At 37.3% G+C, this 24,597-nt stretch overlaps 1 protein-coding gene across 8 annotated transcripts in view; it reads left to right on the forward strand.

Annotated features, from left to right (window-relative positions):
- The window catches only part of SDCCAG8 (SHH signaling and ciliogenesis regulator SDCCAG8), a 246,073-nt gene that overhangs the window by 85,874 nt on the left and 135,602 nt on the right, over nt 1-24,597 (forward strand). The gene's annotated exons all lie outside the window — the stretch shown is intronic.

A 24,597-nucleotide genomic window follows, 5' to 3' on the forward strand; every position in this document is an offset into this window, starting at 1 on the left:
GATGAAGTTTTTAGAGAGGCCGTTCTAATAGGCTGACTTTTGATTTTCTATTTTTATGTTACAGTACAGTACTTTGAAGATTTTCATTATATTCAAAAAAGTACGTTGTTTATTCAATTAAAATAGTAAGACTGGGTTCTTCGTGTCAGTATTTTAAAGGAATTGTTTTAGAATTTAGAATTAGGTCACTCCAAGTAAATTTTTTTAAAAAATATGTTTCTAGTTCGAGGTTTTTCATCATATTTTCCAACATATTTCCTCTTTTGAGCCAATTAACTCTTTATGACAAATGACGCAAAGACAATTGGGAAAAGTATTGAAAATGAAAGTGATAATGAAGTTTAGTACAAAAAGCTTTTCAAGTCTTAACTGAAATCCTTAGTGCTAAATTAAAATCCTGGCAACCAAACTAAAATTCTGCTTTTGCACCACTATATTTGGTGGTGTAATGGGTTTTAAATTTTCTGAAGACTTTTCATTATTAACATGTGCAGATAATGAAGCTTACTTTATTTCATCCAGTTGGGGGCGTGCCTGATAGTGGAATGGAAAACGCTTTCTCTCAGGGACTGAAGGCCTCGTCTACTAAGTTTATCACAGATAACTTTTCTTTCCTGATGTACTGTAATTTTTTAAAAAAGGAATCATATTGGCATACTGACTGGCATTATCATATGCCTTTTGTATTATTCTACAGCACTCTGTAAGCATAATATTTTGGATTAACTGGAAAAATACATCAGGAAAGAGTCTCCGAGGTATTTAAAATTTCATTATAATGTTCTAGAGGAAAAGAAACCAGGAACAATAAAAGTATAACATCACTTGTAGGTGAATAACTTGTTTAGAAGCATTCGCCGTATTAGGAGTATTTGCAGTATTAAATCTCATTTTAGTTAACCCATGATGGTATGAAGGCTAAAGTTGCAGGATTTTATAAGGAGCACTTTTCATTTGTAAACATTTTCTGATAATAGTGAAGCAACCGTAGTTTTCATAATGACTTACAATGATATGTTTTAAGATAGAGATGTGCCTTTTAGGAGGTCACAGCTTTAGGGATAAAACCTCTCAACAGTTACAAGATGTTTGTGATGTGATGTGCTTGTTACCATGTCTTTTTCCTGGACAGAATGTGAGGAAATCTTATAGGTACTCTTTTTAACTATTTTGTATTGAGCAGACAGTTTCAGAAAAGAAAGTAGTGGTGTCTCATTCCATGGATGATTTGGAGTAGCAAAGCAGCAATTGTTCTTTGGTCTTTCAGCCATGACCTGACCTTCTGTCTGTAAGACCAAAGAACTACTTTGCTTGGCCACCATCTGCACTCAAGAGAGACATTTACATTTAACTTTTAAAAGCCGGGCATGTTGAACATTCATCTGAAATACTTATAATGATAAAAAGTATATTAAATTTTTAAGTGTTGTGTATCTTACAAGTCAGCATCACAAGAAGACTATCTGTAGGTTTGCAAGCCAGGTGTTCTTCATACTGTAGTCATTTTATACATATTTTAGTGAATCTGACCGCTTGATACGTTTTTAAAGTAGGTGGGAAACTGTGAGATTGGAATGTGTGAGAACAAGAGCTTTTTTGATGTATACAAAATAGGGCAAATGGTTGACCACCAAGATAATTTTCCTTGTGACCTGAGCCTTGACTCTGGCATAATTAGAAGGAGAGGTCAGGAGAGTAACAATGGCAGTCTCTTCCACCCACTTTCTTCTTTTCTTCTTTACATTGTGTCAAGAACCGATGGGCGGATTATCCTTCCCATCAACTCCTTTGTATCTCTTCAGCTTAGAGAATTCCTGTCAGCCTCCGAGGATGCTTCTTGCACCAGAAAAAAAGGCATTTGGTATGGAGGAGAATGTGAAATACGCACTTTGATTTTTATTAGAAAATTTTTTAGGCAGTGGTTACACACACACACACACTTCATCAGGGGAATTTAAAAACATATATGAAGGTAAAGGGAATATTATAATGAATCTTCACATTTCCATCACTTACACTCATCATTTTGCCAGTCCTCTTCCACAATCCTATTCCATCGATCTCACTTTTTTTCTCTCAACTTCTCTCCTCATTGTTACCTTCATCTTCTTTGTCATGTTTTTTTCTGCTCCACTTTCTTCTCTTCAGCTTCTTCGTCTTCTCTTCTGTCATCTTCCTCTACTCTTTTTCTTCTTTTGAGAAGTATTTTAAATGGATCTCAGACATTATGTTATTTTACTCATAAATACCCATGTGTGTCTATGAAGGATATTTTTACACACTGTGTCATTATACCTAATGATGTTAACAATAATTCTTTAATATCAAATTATACCCAGCCTATATTCACATTTATTTGTCTCAAAAAATGTTTGCTTTACAGTTGGTTCATTCAAATTAGGAAAACAAGTATGTTTTTGTATGTTAGAATGATCTGTTATTGCCCTTTTTAATAGGAAATAAATAGAAACTCTTAGTAAAATTTCATCTTTCTTTGTTGTTGTCTGTTAAATTTTGTATATAATGTTTTGATGGTGGTTTATTTTTATAAAATGCTTCATCATCATTCTAAAGAAGTGTAAACTACTCCTGCAGTGAACTGTTTGAGGGAGTGGCTACCATGCAGCATTCCTGATAATCATATCCCAAAAGGAGCTTCAGAGAATCTGAAACCCAAAATACATAATCAATTTCAGAGCCTTGTATTTAAGATTTAGGAATGTCACAGGAAACTCTAACATTGCAAGGAGTAGCTGACCGGAAATGAGTGATGTATAGATAGAATTTTTTTGTCCACTTCCGTTTCGGTAAATGAATCTCAGAAGATGATTCTTTTTTTTTTTTTTTTTTTGAGGCGGAGTTTCACTCTTGTGACCCAGGCTGGAGTGCAATGGCGCGATCTCGGCTCACCGCAACCTCCGCCTCCTGGGTTCAGGCAATTCTCCTGCCTCATCCTCCTGAGTAGCTGGGATTACAGGCACGCGCCACCATGCCCAGCTAATTTTTTTGTATTTTTAGTAGAGACGGGGTTTCACCATGTTGACCAGGATGGTCTCGATCTCTCGACCTCGTGATCCACCCGCCTCGGCCTCCCAAAGTGCTGGGATTACAGGCTTGAGCCACCGCGCCCGGCCAGAAGATGATTCTTTACAGCCTCCAACCTTTGTTTAGGGCCCAGTGCAAAGTGAAAATACAGGACCATTTTGTTCAGAAAGCAGGAAAGAAGTGGCATTAAAGAGAACCAAAATATAAAACGCTTTTCTTTCTTCTTCAGTCTCTCTCTCCTTGCCCCTCCTCCCTCACCAACCCAGATTGGACATGCCATATTTTATTTGCTATTTGATGTTAGGCTTCTTCCAGCATACAGATGATACTCATGGGGGAGTGCAGACCCCACAGTTGCCCCATGAGCTTCTGGATTCTTCCTTCTTCTAGCCACAGAACCTACACCATGCCCCAGCATGGAGCAGGGAGGTCATTCTCCCCCACCCCAAGGAGGTCAGACAGGTGACCCCTGGGAGATGGCAGTCTCCATACTGGAACCTGTCTGCTGTCTGCATCAGGGGTGGGGAAGAGGCTCGGAGTGGAATCTCCTGAGTGCGCTGTGGTGCTGCCAGCGTGGGGCAGGAATTACTACCTCCTTGTCCTGCTCTAAGATGCCAGGGATGGGCACACTTGATTCAGTCCTCTCTAAACACACATTCAGGATCCTGCCAGGGGCAAAAGATACACACCTCTTCCAGTGACATGCCCTGGTCCACCCTGGGTGGAGGGCAGGAACAGCAGCAGGGCTGCAGTGAGGCAGTGGAAAGATGAGACCACATAGAGGAGTTCAGTCTCCATTGTCCCATCAGAGTGCACCACAAAACACAATTCTAAGATAAAATTGCTCATCATGTCAAGACATCGGTCATAGAGTCTGAAACTGCAAGTATAAGGGCCCTTCTAAACAGCACATGTGTGACTGCACTGATCATGTGCCCAAGAAACTGCCATGATGACAGGAATGGGCAAATGGAGATTTCACATGTTAATATATGTATCTATACCCCCACTTACATATACAGACACATATGCATATGCAGTATGCTCATGTACCCAGTATTCATAAGAAAATGTTAGCCAACTACAGCTCATAGGTCAAATCTGGCCTGCTGTGTATGTTACAAATAAAGTTTTATTAGAACTCAGCCATACCTACTTGTCTATATATTGCCTATTGCTACTTCCTGTAACAACAGCAGAGCTGAGGATTTGTGATAGAGACCATGTAGCACACAAAGCCTAAAATATTTGCTCTCTGAACCTTTACAGAAAAAGTTGCCAATCCCTACCTTGAATATAGAAACACAACTATATTTTTAAGTTTCCTCTGCTTTGCTAGAATGCTGAGCTTTGAGTTTGAAGACCCATGTATCTTAAATAGCAATGATTTTGGAGTATTTTGCAGTACAACAAATGTGTCAAATCTTCAATCTCTTAAGAATCTAATGGCATTACCAAGTAAGCGTGTCACTGGTGATCATGGCATTCTCTTACTCGTAGCACGTGGCTTGCTCGTGGCTGGGATGGGAGCGTAAGTACATGATTTTATGTTTACAATTTTGTCTTTAGGTTGGTTCCAATTTTATTATTCAGAGATAAAAAGGCTGACATAGAAAGTTTTGTTTGTTTTTTTACTGCTATTGTATACATTATAACTTTGGAGTTGTGGCTCCTATTGAGTAGAAAACATCCAGGTTTGAAATGCCTTTCATGGAGCAATCAAAGCCAATACTTCGGGTGGAGTACCTCCAGAAGAAATAGATCTGAAAATTCGGCTGGAAAAATAAGGGCAAAAAGGATTTGAGGGTTGCTCATATCTACAGCAGTGACTCAGCACTTGGACACTGACGTTAAGGGTGGAGTGTAGCAACACAGGAATCATCACCTAAGTTCAGTTGAATTAATTAGGCTGTTGGAAGAAGAGCATCTATATTGTATGACTTTGTGTAAGGAAAGGAGAAGGGCTGCAAGCCTTAGAAGTCAGTCCTTTTATTTTATTATTATTTTTTAGAGATGAAGTCTCGCTGTGTCACCCAGGCTGGAGTTCAGTGGTGCAATCTCAGCTCACTGCAACCTCCACCTCCTGGGTTCAAGCGATTCTCCTGCCTCAGCCTCCTGAGTAGCTGGACCACAGGTGCATGCTGCCATGCCCAGCTAACTTTGTTTTTTTGTTTTGTTTTTGTTTTTGTTTTGTATTGTAGTAGAGACAGGGTTTCACTGAGTTGCCCAGGCTGGTCTTGAACTTCTGAGCTCAGGCAATCCACCCATCTCAGCCTCCCAAAGTGCTGGGATTACAGATGTGAGCCATTGCACCCAGCCTAAATCAGTCATTTTTAAAGTCAGAGAAACATAAAAGCAATGAAGAAAAGTTGAAGAATTGTACCTTTTACTTAGAGAAGACTGCAATACTGCTTTACGTCTTTAAGGGTTTGACAGATTATTTCAAGGACAAAGTTAAACACCTGATTTGAATCGTTGGTATGGACAAAACAAGAGCAAAGAGATTTAATTATAACAATTAGAAATCACAATAGCCTGAAACAAGAATTTTCTCACAGTAAGAAGTTGCAATTGCTGCAGCAGGCCATGGAACCTTTCCCCTGGAAATTTTAGTTTTAAATAATAGCAGCAATATGATTTACCCAGCTCATGGACCTCTGAGGTCCAGTCTTCTGTTTGATTCTGGAAGCATCCTAGAAATACATCATTGTATCTTTTAAAAGTGGATAACAGCAGTGTTAGTCTTTTCTACTTGAAACCTAGCACTTACAGATTAAAGTAAAATCCTGTTCCGTTCTATTCTCTGCTTTGTGTCTGTAAAGCTGTGTACTCTTTTTCAGAAGGTTTTTGGGGAATATGCTAAGATAATGGATGACTTCTCGAGAGCCAGACTTAAGAAACGTATCCAACTACCACCTGCAGTCTCACTTCTCCCTCTGAAAAATGACTGGGAGAGGGGCCATTTGGGCATGGCTTTGGTACATGTAATCACTCGGTCCTGGTGATGACAGAGATGCTCTCCAGTATTCTTCACACCCTCTTTCAGTCTGTAGGCTTAGCACATGCTCGTCCCCGCTCCTTACTAAGACAACAGCAGTTCCAGAGGGCCTGGTTTACCCAGACCAGTATGCTAGACACTGTGGGGTAATAACTAGGAGACCCAGGTCCTGCCCTTAGGGAGTTTATGTTCTAGCTGAGGAGTCGCAGTACACATTTGAACACGCCTTAAGAATACTTGCAGAGCAGCATGTCGGCAAGTGCAAATTAATGTAGTGTGAACTTCATGCTGGCTACAGCCCATGAGAGGGAGAATCTGGTTCCATGTGTGTGATGCAATAAAGCTTTTTTATAGCATCTTTTCTAAGTATGCCCTAAAGCATTGTTCAGCATACTTAGATAAATTTGTGTTCTTATCACAGCCTAACCAAGAGTTCTGAGAAAATTCTTCAGCCTCATATATGTCTAATAAATCAGTCTCTTTTGTTCTTGACTTGGATGATGCTTGAGTGGGACAAGTAGGATTCACTGGATTATGCAAATAATTTAAAATATATCCATTTAATGCAAGTCTAACTGATTGAACTTACTATTTTCATAAAACACTGTGCCAGATTACTTCCTTCACTTAAAATCATCATTATGTTGGTAAAATCACAAAATTAGCAGTAAAAAATATTTAATTCAATTTTTCTGCATAAAGGAGCATTTCCAGATCAATCCAGTGAAGAATACCAAGTTGGAGATGATTAGGGCATTTAACATTTAGGGAGTTGTTTTCTGAGGCAGTGTATGTATATGTCATTCATAGAAACACTGTTGTCAATTAACGTGCTCAAAAAAGAATCGATTAATTTCTACTTGTCATTTGATTTTCCAGCAAAGACGATAGTGCTATTCAACATAATAATTTATCTTAAAAAATCAAATGTATAAGCAGAAACAATACATCTGAAAATAGCAATTTAGGCCTATTTAGAAGATAAGAATATAAATAGGAAACAAAACACGCTGTCTTAGAAATAATATGCCTTATAGGAAGAACATTCAGAAAAAAATGTTTGCCTTTGGATAGGAATATAAAACTGTAAACTGGACTCTAGGAATATTTCTGTGTGTCCCAACGAAATATAATGTTTGCTATATTTTCAGTTTCAGTGGATGATATATATTTTGGTTCTTTGAAGATTTTTGCTTGCTTGTTTTGACTATGAAAGTTGACTCACCAGCCAACTGCCAACTTTGCAGAGTGTCTTCTCAGGTACCAACTCTGCAGTTCTGTTAGCTACCAGGTAGTGGCAGTTCTTTGAATGTGTCCATGCAGGCCAACAAGCCGAGAGACATTAGACATAAGATAACTACATATGATTTCTTTTCCTTTATAGTCCAGAAGTATTAGTACCAATAGCCAATATGAATATTACTAATTACTACACATGTATGCATTTAAAAACATTTTGTGTATAAACGTAAGCACATTAACAGAAGCCAGTCATACCATCACCCAACAGTGCAAATTGTTTTTATTCTTCTGTTTTACCTTCAATTTTTTGTCCATGTGCATCAATTATATTTGCAAATATAGATAAATCTTAGTTTTGGTTTTTGCTTTTTTTAATTTAACATTTTATTTTTTTATTTTTTATTTTTTGAGACAGTGTTTCACTCTTCTTGCCCAGGGTGTAGTACAGTGGCCCGATCTCTGCTCACTGCAACCTCTGCCTCCTGGGTTCAAGCAGTTCTCCTGCTTCAGCCTCCCAAGTAGCTGGGATTACAGGCATGTACCACCATACCCAGCTAATTTTGTATTTTTAGTAGAGATGGGGTTTCACCACGTTGGCCAGGCTGGTCTCGAACTTCTGACTCAGGTGATCCACTTGCCTCGGCCTCCCCATTTAACATTATCTTAGGGAATTTTTTCTACGTTGCTCCTTATTCTTCATAGTGATCATGTTACTGTGGCCATTTACATATACTTTAAAGGGAAAATGATAGTAAGTTAGATTTTGAGAACAGCCACTATGACAGGTTTAGGTCCCTTTTCCCCTAAACTTCATATGTTGCTTTAATTCAATAACCATATATTATGTGCATGCTATGGGGCTATAATGAATTTCTGTCAGAAAGGAGTACGTAAACCAGGTATGCCAATATGTGTATGTCAGAGAGAACATAATAACTATCAGCAAAATGCAAAAGGTATGGGGATTTGGGAGGGGGAAGATAACGTCCTTGTAAGATGGTTAGAATGTTGCCCAGGGCCAGGCATGGTGGCTCGTGCCTGTAATTCCAGCACTTTGGGAGGCTGAGGTGGGTGGATCACTTGAGGTCAGGAGTTCAAGACCAGTCTGGCCAACGTGGTGAAACCCTGTATCTACTAAAAATACTGAAATTAGCCAGATGTGATGGCATGCACTTGTAATCCCAGCTAGTCGGGAGGCTGAGGCAGGAGATCACTTGAACCCAGGAAGTGGAGGTTGTAGTGAGCCAGGATTGTGCCACTGCACTCAAGCCTGGACAAACAGAGTGAGACTCCATCTCAAAACAAAACAAAACAAAAAGAATGTTGCCCAGCACAGCAGCACAGATAGAAGAAGAACTTTATTTGGTTGGAAGGTTCAACATGGTGGCTTGAGCAAAGGAGTGGGGGTGAGAAAGTAGGGCACATTCAAGAACAGATGGGTCTTTTGATTCCATATCATTTTTGTATAACTGACCTCCATATTTCAAGTGCCACTTCTCTGTTATAATAGATTGCCCATAGAAAATGGGTTTCAATAACACTCAGAATCCCAATATAAATGTATACTTCACAATATACTGCATGCCCTGCAGTCAGGCATACCAGCCATGTTATAGTTTGGGAATATATGCATATGTTTTTTATTTTCTTGGTACTAGTTTTTATGTGATAGAAAAATGTTTAGATCTTTCAAATTTCAGATAACATAAATAAAATGTCATTTTATTAACAGTGTTAGAGTCATATAGGATTGGTTTCCTAGGAAGAAAGAATTGACAATTATCTTGATGATTTGTGGAAGATTAGCACATGACTTTTGATGAAAGGTGAAACACAGAACAGACAGGTGAACATACATACTTTACCTAAGGACTGTGAGTACGAAGATTTGACTTTCTGATTTGGCTTTTCCAGCTAACTTCCTGAGCAAACCTCTTGGAGTCTAGGTTTATTTCCCAGTGAAGTGAGAAGCTTGGACAAGTGGTAGCAAAGGTTTTCTCTAGCTCTGAATTCTTACATTTCTAGAAACATCGGAAATATTTCCTTGCCCCTCTTAATTGTGAATTAAACATTAATAAAATCAATAGAAATTGCCTGGAGCCTCAGTTTTATTCTGTATTTTTCAGTTATTCACTCTTATTTTATATGTGACACTTTGGTTAAGATGATAAAAATGAATTTTGACTTTCATCTGCAATTTTGACATTTTCGTCAATAGAACAATAAAATGTCTAGCCTTGTAAAGAGTTAAATTTACTTACAAGACAGTCATCATCTAATTTGCAGCAAGGATTAAAGCCTCACTCTGAATTAAAATTTCAGTTCTACTGGAAAGATTTGTGGCACTGGCAGACTTTCAAAGGTAGTATGCTGAGGGGAGTAGCCAGCTTTTACAAGACTTGTGAAAGTAAACTCTTTGGCCAGAGTTTCTTAGGTATGTGAACTTAGGATGATCAGGATACATCGATAGATTCCCGTTTCAGAAACACAGTGTTAATAGTTCATGCTTTCACTTGGTGCCCTCGTAAATGCAAACATGGAGTGAAAAGCTGTGGCACAGATGACCTAGAATATGATCATCTTAAGATTTTGTTTTGGGGGTTCTTTTAAAAACGGATCATCCAAATAAAAGCAAAAACTATTTTTTAAATTCTCTTAGAGGTTTTATACATCCCCGGCGTGTTCCTGACCCTCACTAAAGTTCAGTGTGAGACAGACTACCGTACACAGAGATTCCTGATATAACTCGAGGCTGCTCATGAGTGTTAATGAGTTGCAAGGTGTTTAGATTTTTCATATTACTCTTCTTAACAGATGGTCAAGTTAATTTAACTCTTTTTGGTGTTAACATCTGTACTTAAGTGGATTCGTTACACTTACATTTAGGAAAAAGGCAAGAAAGCTGCAGGGTCTTTATTTCTGGCCTGCCTTCTGCCATCCCTGAAAATGTCTGGAGCTCCCTATAGGAATGGAAAATTCTTCTTTGTATAAAATCTCTCTACTCACAACTGAAGTCCTGATACCTTCTCTTTCTCTGTCTCTCTCTGTCCCCCATCCTTTCTCCATGGTAAGAAATTATACAAGTAATATTAGCCTTTCTTCATGAGTCAAGCTGTCATTGAAAGTTCCTATTAAAGCACAAGGGATGCTCATATCTTTATAGAAAGTGTGACTGTGAAGGAAACAAGGGAGGTAAAAATAAACTTTGAAGGAGATCTTAACAAGATGGAAGGGAAAGAATTGTTTTACGAGTGCTGTCTTTTCTGTTGGACTCTTCTTTAATTAATCAATTCATTATTAATATTATTATTTTTGGAGTCAGGGTTTCCCTTTGTTGCCCAGGCTGGAGTGCAGTGGCACCAGCTCGGCTCACTGCAGCCTGGTCCTCCTGGGTTCCAGTGGTCCTCTTGCCTCCGCCTCCCAGGTTGCTGGGACCACAAGTGCATGCCACCACACTGGCTAATTCCTTTTGTATTTTTTTGTAGAGACAGGGTCTTGCTATGTTGCCCAGGCTGGTTTTGAATTCCTGAGCTCAAGCCATCCTTCCACCTCTGCCTTCCAAAGTGCTGGGATTACAGGCCTGGGCCACTGTGCCTGGTGTGGACTCTTCTTTAGCTTGCTTAGAATGTTCTGCAAAGAAATCTGAATTCACTCATACAGAGAGGTTATTGTCATATCTTAGTTTGCATTAAAAACTTTAGGGTGTCATTTTCAACTGAATTTATCATAGGACTTTAGGAGGATCAGTGTTTCTTCCATAATTTATTGACGATCCACTATGCGTATAGTGATTTAAGCCATGCAAGATTTTATTAACAGGAACCAGACATGTTTCATCTTAAAGGTGAAGTCAACACAGACTAATGAATGGATCAGATATCTGTATGTATTTTTAAATCTATATGTAGACATATATCTTTTTATATATCTTACTAGTCTATAACCTTAGTGTGACTTGCTGATTTTTCTTGAGCAGAATCTGAAGTTTTGAGGTATCTCAATGCTGAATTTGACATAACATAGACCTACTTCAATGGTTAGGAGAGCAAGAAAGATACTAGAATTATCCTTAGTTATAAAAACAAGAGAGAAAAGAAAAGTAGAGGGGGGAAAGTGGGAAGAGAAAATGGGAAAGATTTTAAAGGAAGACATTCTCGAGGCATTTAGGCTAAGAAGAATTGGGCTTTTTTTTCCCCATTTACACTGCTTCACCTTAAACTAGAACTCAGAAGAAGCAAACATGACCACATATCTATCAATATAATGCATCAGGATTCTCAGAAAGGAACCACAATAATGAATTTTTTAAAAACTATTACTGGTATGAAAATCCCTTTTCCTCTGCAGTCACTTCTGATTGTCAAGGATAACTTCATGCTAGACATGGTGGCTTACTCTCATAATCTTAGCACTTCAGGAGGCCCAAAGCAGAAGGATTGTTGATCCGTGGAGTTAGAGACCAGCCTAGCCAACGTGGTGTGACTGTATCTTACAAAAAAGTAAACAAAATTAGCCAGGTGTGGTGTCCTGTGCCTGTAGTTCCAGCTATATGGGAGGCTGAGGTGGGAGGATCCCTTGAGCCCAGAAGGTCAAGGCTGCAATGAATCGTGTTCATGCCACTGCATTCCAGCCTAGGTGATAGAGCAAGACCCTGTCTGAAAAGTAATAGTAATGTATAATGATAACTTTATGTACCTTGGCATTTTTCAGAAGATGCTTTTTATCCACATAGCAATGGAATTTATGAAAGTAACTTTCATCTTTAGTCTTTCCTCTTTCAATGGCCACATATAAAGGATGGAAGGAAGGGCCTCAGATAATGAAGAGCAATGGCTTGGTGGGCACCAGGAGTCAAAAAGGCTTTAGGAACTTAGTCCACCCCTCCATTCTGTAGAGAAGTAGACTGTGAGTCAGCTTATCTCCATGCATCCGTTTATTTCTCTGATAGCGATAACCTATTATGTGCTACAGACAAATAGGCACAGGGACTGCAGTGAAAATTAAAATATGTTTACTGCCCTTAACAACTCTTATAGTCTGGTAAGGAAGTTAATTGTGTTGGGGGTTCAGTGGAGGGTGTGGTTTACTGTGGTGGGAGAGTGTTCAAAATGTTTTACATATTTACAATCAATTGATTTTCAGCAAGGGTAATAAAACTCAGTAGGGAACAAACAGACTTTTCAGCAAATGGCGCTTGATAAACCTGATACCCACATTTAAAAGAAAGAACTTGGGGGGCCGGGTGCAGTGGTTCATGCCTGTAATCTCAGCACTTTGGGAGGCCACGGTGGGTGGATCACCTGAGGTCAGGAGTTTGAGACCAGCCTGACCAACATGGAGAAACCCCGTCTCTACTAAAAATACAAAATTAGTCAGGTGTGGTGGGGCATGCCTGTAATTCCAGCTACTTGGGAGGCTGAGGCAGGAGAATCGCTTGAACCCAGGAGGTGCAGGTTGTGGCGAGCCAAGATCATGCCATTGCACTCCAGCCTGGGCAACAAGAATGAAACAATGTCTCAAAAAAGAAAAAAAAAAGAACTTGGGTTCCTACTTCATAGTGTAGACAAAAATTAACTCAAAATGGGTGGAAGACTAAATGTAAGAGCTAAACCTCTAAAACTCTTAGAAGAAAACATAGGCACACATCTTAGGGACTTTGGATTAGGTAATAGTTTCTTAGGTATGACACCAAAAGCACAAAGAAGAATAGAAAAAAATAAATAAATGGAGTATCACCAAAATTAAAAGCTTTTGACTTTTAAAGAACATTATCAAGAAAAAAGACAACCTATAGAATGGGAGAAAATTTTTTGTAACTCATGTATCTGATAAGGGACTTGTATCTAGGATATGTAAGGTACACTTACAAGTTAATAATAAAAAGACACACCAATTTTTAAATGGGCAAAGACCTGAATAGACATTTTTTTCAAAGAAGATATGCTAATAATAACTATACTATTAACAAATGGTTACTAAACATGTGAAAAGATGCTCAACATCATCAGTCAGGGGCATGCAAACCAAAACCAAGATGAGAAACCATTTCACATCTACTTAGGATGAGTATAATAGAAAAGACAGTTAATAACAAGTGTTGGTGAGGATGTGAAGAAATTGGAACTCACCCATCCACCGCGAGTAGAATTTAAAGTCATACAGTCTGAAAAACATTCTGGCGGTTTCTCAAAATGTTCAACATAGAGATATCGTATGACCCAGCAATGCCAGTCCTAGCTCTATACTCAAGAGAATTGAAAACATGCCTCACAAAAACTTCTACATGAATGTTCATAGCAGCATTATTCATAGTAGCCAAAAACTGGCAACAACCCAAATGTCTATCAGCTGATGAATGGGTAGGTAAAATGTTGGGTGTGTGTTTATACATAGATACATATTACATGGCAGTAAAGAAGAATGAAGTAACAATACATTCTACAGCATGATAGACTTACAATTGAAACATTATGTTAGGAGAAAGGAGCCAGTCACAAAAGACAACATGTTGTATGATTGAATTTATATGCAGTGTTTAGAATGGGCAAATCTATGGAGACAGAAAGATTAGCGATTGCCCAGGTCCGAAGTTAGGGACAAATGAGAGGGACTACTGATGGGTGTGGAGTTTCTCTTGGGGTGATAAAATGTTCTAAAATCGATTGTGGTAATGGTTTCACAATTTCGTGAATGTGCTAAAAACCATTGACTTGTATACCTTAGGTGGATGAATTCTGTGGTGTGTGAATTATGTCAATGAAGCTGTTACTTTAGAAAACAAAAATTATATCATCAAAGTCATACTTTAGCCCAGTCTGGAGGGAGCAAGAGAGTGGGGAGTGAAGGCCATTCAGGCAAGCGGGACAGTGTCACAGAGGCATTTTGTGTGCACCTGGAGGGCAAAAGCGGGTGCAATAGAGGAGAAGGGAATGACAGAGCCCCACAAAACTGAAATTACTTGCCAGAAGTGGCTGTGGAGTCCCTGAAGTCTGGATCATAGCTTACCCTTCATCGTGTCTTTGGTACTCAGCACAGAGGAGGCCTGCCACATTGTAAACCAGTTTCCAAGTATTCCTACCCCCTTTCTGCTTTATTCTACTCCACATCTAACTCATTAGTTTATTATCATCTTTCTTTATCACAACATTAGCTTCATGAAGCTATGTCCTCTTTAGTTCATACTCAACATACTCGCAAAAGCAAAATGTGAATTGAATTGCATTGCTCTTCCATTTAGCAATTTGGAATGGCTTCCTATTTGCGTTTAGAAACACAAGCCCAAACTCCTTTCTACAGTTTGCAAGGTCCTGCATAATCTCCCCACTGCCTGTCTTTCCACCCTCTTCCCATCTACTCTTCCTCTGTCCGTTCACCGGAGCCTCAGTGGTTTTCTTTTAGCTGCTCAGCCATGCCACTGCCTTTGGACAAACATCTTCTGTACGTGTTCTTTCCCACTCTTCTTTTGCCTAACTAGCTCTTTTTCTTTTGGTTTCCAATTCAATGTCTCTACTTCACTGGCTACTGATGTATATTCTGTTACTTTCTTGTAGTACCTTGTTTCCTTCCTTCATGGAGCTTATTACAAGTTTTTTATTATTTTATTGTCCATTTACTTTTAAACAATCAGTTTCTTCCATTAAAATGTAAGTTGTTTGAGGACAGAGACTTCTACTTGTCTTATTCTTTGTTACTCTGGTGCTCTGGTGCCCCAGCTGCAATGAGGGTCACAGTAAGTGGATGGATAGATGGGGGTGTAGATGGCCAAGAGACTTCCTCAGGTAAACTTCTCATTTTACTATCCACTGCCTGATGAACCTGAACAAGTCACTAGAAATGTGCAAGCTTCAGTTTTCCTCTTTATAAAATGAGGATAGGTACACTTCCTACTTTACAGGATTTTGCAAAATTTGAGGTCATCTGTGTTAACCTCATAGTACAATGCATGGCATATAATAATTGCTCAATACACACTAATACTTATTAGTTTTGCTAATATTGTGATTCTTACCTTTCCACCCTCATCTCTCTCCCATCTGTGTCCCCTTTTACCAAGTTCCTTTCCAGAATCTTGATGATCACTGATTATGAGACTGCTGGTGCCAGCTGACCAGTACATAGCAGTGGAGCCATTGCCTAAGCTTAACGTTAATCTGACTTTAGAGCCCACGATCATTTGCCTTATCATTTATCAAACACGTCTCATCGTTAAGTTCTTACAGAGCTTAAAATTCAGTGAAAACCCCTCATGGCACGTTATCTGCCGACCTACAACCAGGCAGTGAATACAGACGTTTGCATTTACCTGTCTGAACCTTGGTCATTTTTGTTTGGGCCTGTTGCGTCAGCTTGTCTGAGCTCTCTTGGACCCTCTTTTCAACATGTTGCCGTAGTAAATCATTCCTCTCAGGTTTATGTCACAGACACATTCAATCAGCACATCGGTGGCATCCTCATCAAAGTCAGTGGTCAAAATAGTATTGCGGAGAGAGCATCAGAGTCTATGACCTGTAGCTTCTTTGTAACTTGATATTTGCTGTTCTGTCTCCTATATGATTTGTTTTAATTGATGTTTATATTTGTTTTTCTGTTTACAAACCAGACCATTGCCACCTTCAAAATAATTCTAGTCGAATCAAAAAGCATATTTTTATACCTGCTGTGTATAAATAGTGTGCTTAGATACCAATGAACCATGTGACAGAAGCTTGCACTGATGGCAGGTAGTGAAGAAATTGGGCATGGATGGCTAAGAAATCAAAGTGCCTTTGTAAATATGGAGCAGATTTGTAGTTTGGCAGGATATAAACCCGTGTTGGGAAACTCCCAGTGGGAGGGCAAAATTGAAATGGGTCTGCCTGAAATTCCATTTTGTTCATCTAAATAATCTGGATAAGTGGGCTAAATTGGCAATTTGAGGAATTAGAGTCTTTAAAATCATTTTTTGAGATTTCTCTTATTCATTCTATTGACTTACTCTCCATTTTAAAGTATTTTGTCCTAATCATTACCCTGTATCTCTCTGTTCTATGCCTATTTTATTTTTCTTTATGAAAATGGTTGAAAGCAAGAATTATGCTAGTTTTCTAATTACCACAGCACATAAATTCAGTAACGTATATGAAAGGTTTCTAAACTGTGAAAAGCTGTGTACATAACACAGGAATAGAATAGATGGGCAGTAAATGGAAGAGATGAGTTTACTCCTTTGTATGTGGACGTTGTTAATTTAAAAGAACACACTCAAAGTATTAGCTAAAAAATCTACTTCACATTTTGGTGCTGCTTGCTAAAATTAGTTAGAAAATATAGGTTATTTTTGAGTAAAACTAAGTTCAATAATTTCTTAAGTTCCTCAAATAGAATTTTACAGAAATATTTACATAACCCACAGCTAAAGTGAGTTTTCTAAAAACTCCCCATAAGGTGAGATCACGTACACCATGTCTCAGTACAGAAGGATTTTTTTTTCAATCAGTTATGTCTCTATAAATAAACCTAGTTTTGTTGTTAAAATTGCTGTTTCCTCTTCACATAAGAACATCTCATTAATTTCGGTGAAAACCTTCCAACAAAATAAGGTTAAATTGTCCAGTTTTCCAGTGGAAGAGGAATTATTTTGTGTAACCAACAAGCAGAGTAACAGCTTAAAGGTAAGTTGAATGCAGACATGCTGTTTAGGAGGTCAGAATATTTTGAATCCAAGCATAGATGTTAGGTAAGAGCCTATAGGTGTGAATGCTTTAGGTATGTTTTTAGTCATACTTTACCTCTCCTACTCTCTTTAGGATTTGAGAGCCAGAACGTTGATATTGATGTTCTCTGTAATTAGGTGCACAAGGAGTAACAGAAACTGGGTAGATAGGTAGATAGAAAGAGAGGTGACCTCAGCTAGAGCCAGCGTGTGTGTTTAGTCAAGAAGAGGACTCTGTTCCATGGTCTGAACTATTAAGTGATTCAGACTACAAAAATAAGACTCTTTTCTCAGTTGTTTGAAGTTCAATTAGTGAAAACTTAAAACACAATGTCCTACAAAACAAAATCATTTAGTTTAACTGGAAGGCTGGGAGATCTTTAATGGGTACCACAAATGTTTGAGATTTTCTTGGTTTGAGAGAAAATAAACATTTTCTTTTGTCCTAGCACCTGTACCAAACAGTAATATTGACAAAAATCAAACCTAAGAAAATGCATTTTTTTTCTCTAAATTAAGGAATAATATGTATGGCTTTAAGATGCTGCTTAAAAAAAAGAATAAGTCTTAAATTTGTTCTAGTTGTCAGAGATTGACAGAACTAATAAGAGAATAAAAGAGCAAAACGAAAAAGTTCTTGTTGATTAACAGTTGTCTGAGGAGAAACATGATATGTTTTCTTTATTGCATTTAAAAGTTAATTATTGCCAATGGAAGCTTATTTATGCTTGTAACCAAGTTAGCGTTGTGGTTTGGCATTATTCCACATTTGAAGGGAAATGGGGTATCAGTGAAGAGTCTGGAGGTTGAGTTCTAGGACAGCTGAGTGGGCTTAGTGAGTGGTTTAATTTCTCTGGAGTCCCACGTTCCCACCTGTGAAGTGAGGGGATAGATTAAAATGGTGACCGAGTGTCATGTGTCCCTAACTGCATGTTTGTTTCCTAAAGGCCTATTTTGTTTTTTATGAAACAAACAAAATATTTTATGTTCACAGGGGAGTTTACTCCCATTTTGCAACCATTTAGATAGGAGTACACTTTAGCAAAAAATATAACCAGCGTAGTATTTAAGAAACAGGAATGGTATTTGCTAAATAAAAACTGTACGTTGAAGCCTTGAAAGTTAAGTACAAAATAACCCCAAAGTTTCCTTGTGTATTCCCTTTAGCAATCAGAATATTTGATTATTCTCCAGGCAGTTTCTATAAGAGTAACATTTAGTATAAGAGTCTTAATTTGTGGGAGTAGAAAAGTAATAAAAATGTGTGCACCATCTAAGAGACAAAATAGTATTGCCAAAAATTACTTTTATGTTGGTTAAAAATAAATGGGCCAATTTCTTTTACACAATAATTTTTAGTAGCTAATACCATATCTGAGAAACTATGTTTATTATAGTAATACTAGCAGAGTAATTATCTGGCTTTGTTGGAAATTGTGACTTTGTAATTGTCAATACTTTTCTGTCTACACTAAAAATTTTTGGACTTTGAAAAGTATGCCTGCATGTATGTTGGTTTTCCTGTAATTTTAGTATCTGAGAAATATTACATATGAAGCATGTGTAGAAGTATAGAAAATGATTGAAATTTCCTATTGAAATGACCTTTAGGCTACTATTCATTTAAGGTGATAGTGTCCATTTTGACCAAACTTTTTCAAAAACTATTTGATTTAGGATTATGAATGGTATCCTTGTTGTTTTTAAAGTATTTTTAACCTCATAGTAAGAACTTGTGAGCATTGTAAATACATTGAATAATGAAAATGATATTTTCTAAACTTGAAGTCAATAATAAACTTATTGCATTTAAATTGACATATATGAAGTTTTCTTAAGGAAAAATCAGTTTATGACTTTAGGAATAGCAATATTTTCAGTTCATTTAATATTTTTTTTTATAGATAGTGAAAGCATCTTCATCTTACTTGAAAGTGCCTGCCATTCTCTTGTTTATTGAAATTGCTTTAGTGTGGTTTTTGTATTTAATCTTTCCTTTTACTTGTGTGTAGCCATATTTCTACACATAGGGAATGCTGCAGGAGCTACAGCACTGTAAGTAGTAGTGGGCAATGTGACCAAGGTTTTGAAGTCTTATATTTCAATATAATTTCAATTCAATTATGCCATTGAGTAATAGCTTTAGTATTTAGACATACATGAATGTAATTAGCCAAAAATATAACAATATAATGTGAAAATGATGATTAGACTTAATATGAATCCCGAAGCCCTAATATTAATACTTACAAGATAATTTTCTGCTATAAATTTTTATGAAAACTAAGTAAGAATATTATAATAATGTCTGTTATTTGCTGTAGCCCAGATGATTGTAAATTTGAAGAGGAAATGATGTAACTTAGATGTATCATTGAACTTGCACTTGTTTTTTTTTTTTATCAAAATGATAATCAGTTAATATTTTAATAGTTATGAAAGAAAAGAAAGTGAAGAAATGAGTGAGCTAGCTTGGATATTATTCATATATAGTGTGTATGTGTGTGCGCATATATGTATGTGTAGATATACATATAAAATTATCTGGCCATCTGGATTTTATATATATCTATATTATATTCATTTATGTCTATTTATATATATGATGTCTGGCACATAGCAGGCACATAGTATGTGCTCAAAAATATTTATTGTGTTGAATTGAGAGCTTGGGAAGGAATAGTTTAAGGGAATAAATTAACAGTTTGCTTTCCTAAACTGGAATTCTTTTATTATATTTTAGTTTTGCTTTGGATGATTTTCTCAATTGGCAAAAAAAACTATTTTCAAATGGTGATAAAAGTCAATAACTGTAGTGAATATTCCTTTTTATTATCCTGTGATATGTTTTCCTGCATTTTGGATAACTGTTTAAAGATTATTTTTCTTTGGTAATTCTTTTATTTACCGTAAGCTTTTGTACTTATTAGATTTTTCCTTTTTATTGGCCATTGGAAAGACTACTTTTTTTACATAGAGATGTCCCAACAGAAGATGTTTTCCTGTTTTGTTTTGTTTTTTGTTTTTTGTTTTTGCAGTTCGTTTTGAAAGAAACAACTCCAGGTTTATTTCTCATTTGAATATAGCTAGTGTAGCAAGAAAAATCCTTTCAAAGTGCTTTCAAAAGGATTAGATCAGGGTTAGATGTAATTTTTTTTTTAACATGAAGTAAATTTAGAGTTGCTATTTTAAAAAATTATGCCAGTTTATTAGCAAACACAGGTCAAAGGCTGCTTTACACTGGACTCTCACCTCAGAAACTGGGGTGATCTTCACCAGCGACCCTCTTTCTGCTTTTCTGCCAAGGGGTCATGGATTGGTCTCAGGGAAGAATGGAAGGAGTCCCAGTTTCTTCCTGGCACTTTTGTTTACTAATGTCCCAAGGGCTATTATATTAAATGTATTATAAGTCAACTTGAATATAACACATATATTTAATATATGCATCCATATATATTAATATAGTATGATATATATGTATATTTTAAAATACGTGTACATATCTTAATATTTTATGTACATAGACATCTATATAAAATTAGTCTTATATATTAACATTTTAAGTGGAAAATGATTTCTTCTTTCATCAAATTGGAATATCAAGAACATGGCTGACATAATTTCCTTCTAGAAAATAAGAAGCCAGCTTAGACGCAGTGGCTTATGCTTCTAATCCCAACACTTTGGGAGGCCAAGGCAGGAGGATCTCTGAGCCCAGGAGTTCAAGACCAGGCTGCACAACATGGCAAACCCCATCTCTACAAAAAATAAAAATATAAAAATTAGTTCAGTGTGGTGACATACATGTGTAGTCCCAGCTACTTGGGAGACTGAGTCATGAGAATCTCTTGAGCTGGGGAAGTTGAGGCTGCCGTGAGCTGTGATCTCACCAGCCTGGGTGACAGTAAGATCCTATCTAAAAAAAAAAAAAAAAAAAAAGAAAAGAAAAGAAGTGCCAAACTGTTATATTTTGAGACTTTCTTTCTTTAAAAATCATAACATTTGGTGGTCATAGCATATTAAAGGATTCCCTTTGTATGTATACCAAGCAAAGGGATATAGGTCTACATTAGTCTTTTTAGTTACATTCTCTCCACAAGCATTATAAGACCATCATATTTAAATGTCCCAATATAGCATTTTATAGTATGTGAAGTAGAATAGATGCCATAGGATTACCAGCTTTACAAAACAAGGAACTGCCAAATATCCCCAAAATGTTTTGAGTTTATTAACTTTGTTAACATAGCTCTTCTGACAGAACTCTGAACAAAACATAGAAACAGTCTCTTGGATGACAGTTCGTTTAGGTGGATTTATAAGTGATTGAGCACCATTCCTGGGATGTTTTTCCTACAGATACGGTAAAGGTTGTAATCCTCCAATCGTCAGGTACTAAAAACAGTCAACTCCTAGCCGAGTGAAGGAGAAGAGCGTGTTAGGAAGCTGCTTTCCAAATCTTTTTTTTTTTTTTTTTTTTTTTTTGAGACGGAGTTTCGCTCTTGTTACCCAGGCTGGAGTGCAATGGCACGATCTCGGCTCACCGCAACCTCCGCCTCCTGGGTTCAGGCAATTCTCCTGCCTCAGCCTCCTGAGTAGCTGGGATTATAGGCACGCGCCACCATGCCCAGCTAATCTTTTGTATTTTTAGTAGAGACGGGGTTTCACCATGTTGACCAGGTTGGTCTCGATCTCTCGACCTTGTGATCCACCCGCCTCGGCCTCCCAAAGTGCTGGGATTACAGGTTTGAGCCACCACGCCCGGCCCCAAATCTTTACAGTGATATTAGACCCTTGATATTTGTAGGGACAAGTATAGTATCTTCACAAGTGAAGGCAAAAACAACGAATTTTTCCTAGTAAGTGTAGTAAGGTATAACTGACCCCTTCAACCTCTATAATGTTTATAAATATAGAATAAAAATTATTTGTGAAGCCAGTGAAATAAATCCTACTGCTGAAATAAACTCAGTGCACTTCATCCTAGTAGAATGACATTTCAGGAGAGGGTATGTTCTAAATTCAGCTTAAAAGGTTAAATATTGCATGTGATCAAAATTACTTTTTAAAATCTCATAAATTCCTCATAACTTAATAGTCTATATAGATTTGTCTACATGGATTTTATATGCATTCAGAGCCATATATTCCTGCCACATTGGAGACATTCATACTCTATCTCAAAGATTTTAACCCTTATCATTTTACTTCCATGATTTCCATGCTTGTGTTTGGCAGTGTTTGTGCTTTTGTATGAAAAATATACCCATTTCTTAGATGAAATTACCACCACGTAGTGTTGTGGGATGGTCAGACTATGAAAGTACACATGTACTGTGACTGACCAAGGGCTCAGTGGATTCATTTCTCACACTTCATGCTTCCTACAGAGCATTCATTGATTGAGTTGAATGATGGGTGGAGTCATCTGTACTTCTTCCATTTATCTCTTTTTGTTGCATGTGGCAACTTAATGTTTCTTTTGCAGTAACAGTAACTATGAACCATCTGATTTTATGATCATGATGTTTGAAGACAGGCATGAAATGTACCAAATAGCAGAGTGATAGGAGATTGCATCTCTTGAGGGCCATTGACATCAGACTCAAGAGCAGAAACAGGGGACCTTAAAAGTAAGAAACGAAAGCTACAGCCTGGGCACTAGGCGGGTGTGCTTCTGAAGTGGTAGGTTCTTTAACATTGTGGTTGATGGCTGTCTTTTACAGTTCAGCTCTTGATATGTTTTTCTGGTATTGAACCAATGCAAAACTTATTCTCAGACCGTTTTAAAGCTCCATACCCATTGACAGATGATAACGAGTGTGGTCAACAATTAGGAGATTTATACATTTGACTCCTTCATTATTTTAAGACTTTTCTATGTATTTCAACATTGTCTTCTTTCACTTTATCTCTTTTTACTCACAATTTCGTGTTGTCTTTATCCATTTCAATCTGTGATCTGAATCTGCCTCTCCCAGTTACTCTAGGCGATATTCACAATACCTTAACAACTCTTTTGCAATGCATCATTTGAAAAAATTATCACCTCTCTTTTATGGCTTTTCAACAATCATGTCTTATTTCAGATGTTTTCCTCATCCAGGGCTCTTAGTGTTCCTCTACACCTTTTATGTCTGCTCCTAGTATCTAAAACGTCAAGATCTCTATGTATGTAAATAGGTCAACATATAATACCTTGAACATTGTTAATATTTTACTCATTTAGCACACTGAAAAAGCACAATAGGATTAGGGGCAAAAAAGGCCCCATAATATTATTAAGAAAAAAACTGCAGACTTAATGAATGGCCTGATATTTTGTCTATGATGATCAGAAACTTACATTCATGAGAGTGCAAAGCAGGTTTTTTTGTTCACCTTTAGCAAACATAAAGTCTTTATTAGACTAGTCCAAAAAAGTAGAGCCATCTCCTCAGTTAATTTTTGTAAGCTGACCACAGAGTTGCAGTGATTCTTTTCCCACTGAATCTCTGGCATGACAGAATAGTGGTGTAAACTTGGCTTAGTCAAAAAGTCTGCTGTATTATCACAATGTAATGCAGTCAGCTTTATATCAGATGCCTTAAATTCTCCTCTTCTTTAGACACATACTTTTAGAAAGGCACTTCTTTCCTGCCATAGTTCCATCTCATCTGTTTTGAACACTTGTTTTGGCTGAGAGCTACTTTAGCTTTAAGGAAGTGCTTCTGAATTTAAGTGATCAGTTGATGCCACTTCTGTTAACATTATGCAAAGAAAAAAAAAGTTCCTTAAAATTCCTTCAAGAATATCTGCTTAGAGTAAGGATTGATTAAATAGCCACATAGGAAGCAATTGGAAAACTGAAAAGTTGCACAAAAATGTTCCATATTTTATTGGTAAGCCTGAAAGGTTAAGTTGCACATTAATTCTTAGGCTGGTGTGGAGTTCATCATGTTGTAAAAGGTGTAGACAGTGGGACCTGAGGCTAAGCAAATCCAAACCCCAGTATGTCTTCAAGTCACTAGCCCTAAAGTCTCATGGAAAAATGCTTCTTTAGAGTGAACCATGCCCAAGGCTTTGCAAATTGAGATCCTTGTGTTTGGTAGCATGATATTTGATCCAGGTCATCTGAGCTATATCTTCTCCTGTTGTATCTGTGCTGTTTGTCAATCTATGTAAAATTGTTTTCCATCTATGTCAAATTGTAGGCCAAGAGGTTTTAGAAAGCGGACTGTGTCATTTCCTTTTTATTTTCTGTTATATCTGGATTTGTTTAGGGAGACAATATGGTGTAGTAGAAAGATTATAGGACTTGAAATCAGACTAACTCCGTTTTGAATCTCAGCTCTGCCACTGTATAATCTTATGTAAGTTACTTAACATCTGTCAGCTTCAGTTTTCTCATCTGTAAAACAGGAATAGGATACTTATTTTTATATGGTTGTCATGAGCACAAAATGGAATTTTAAAATATAAAATGCTAAGACAGTGCCTGGCACATGGTAAGCACTAAAAATGGTAGCTGGTATCAGTGTTACTATTAGGTCCACAATAAAAGCATTAAGTCAATGTTATGTGCAATCAACAGTGGTAACCATGAACAGGATTTCTAGAATGGTATCAGCAACCTTCTACT

This window comes from Saimiri boliviensis, chromosome 14, assembly GCF_048565385.1.
Source record: "Saimiri boliviensis isolate mSaiBol1 chromosome 14, mSaiBol1.pri, whole genome shotgun sequence".
Classification (NCBI taxonomy): Eukaryota; Metazoa; Chordata; class Mammalia; order Primates; family Cebidae; genus Saimiri; species Saimiri boliviensis.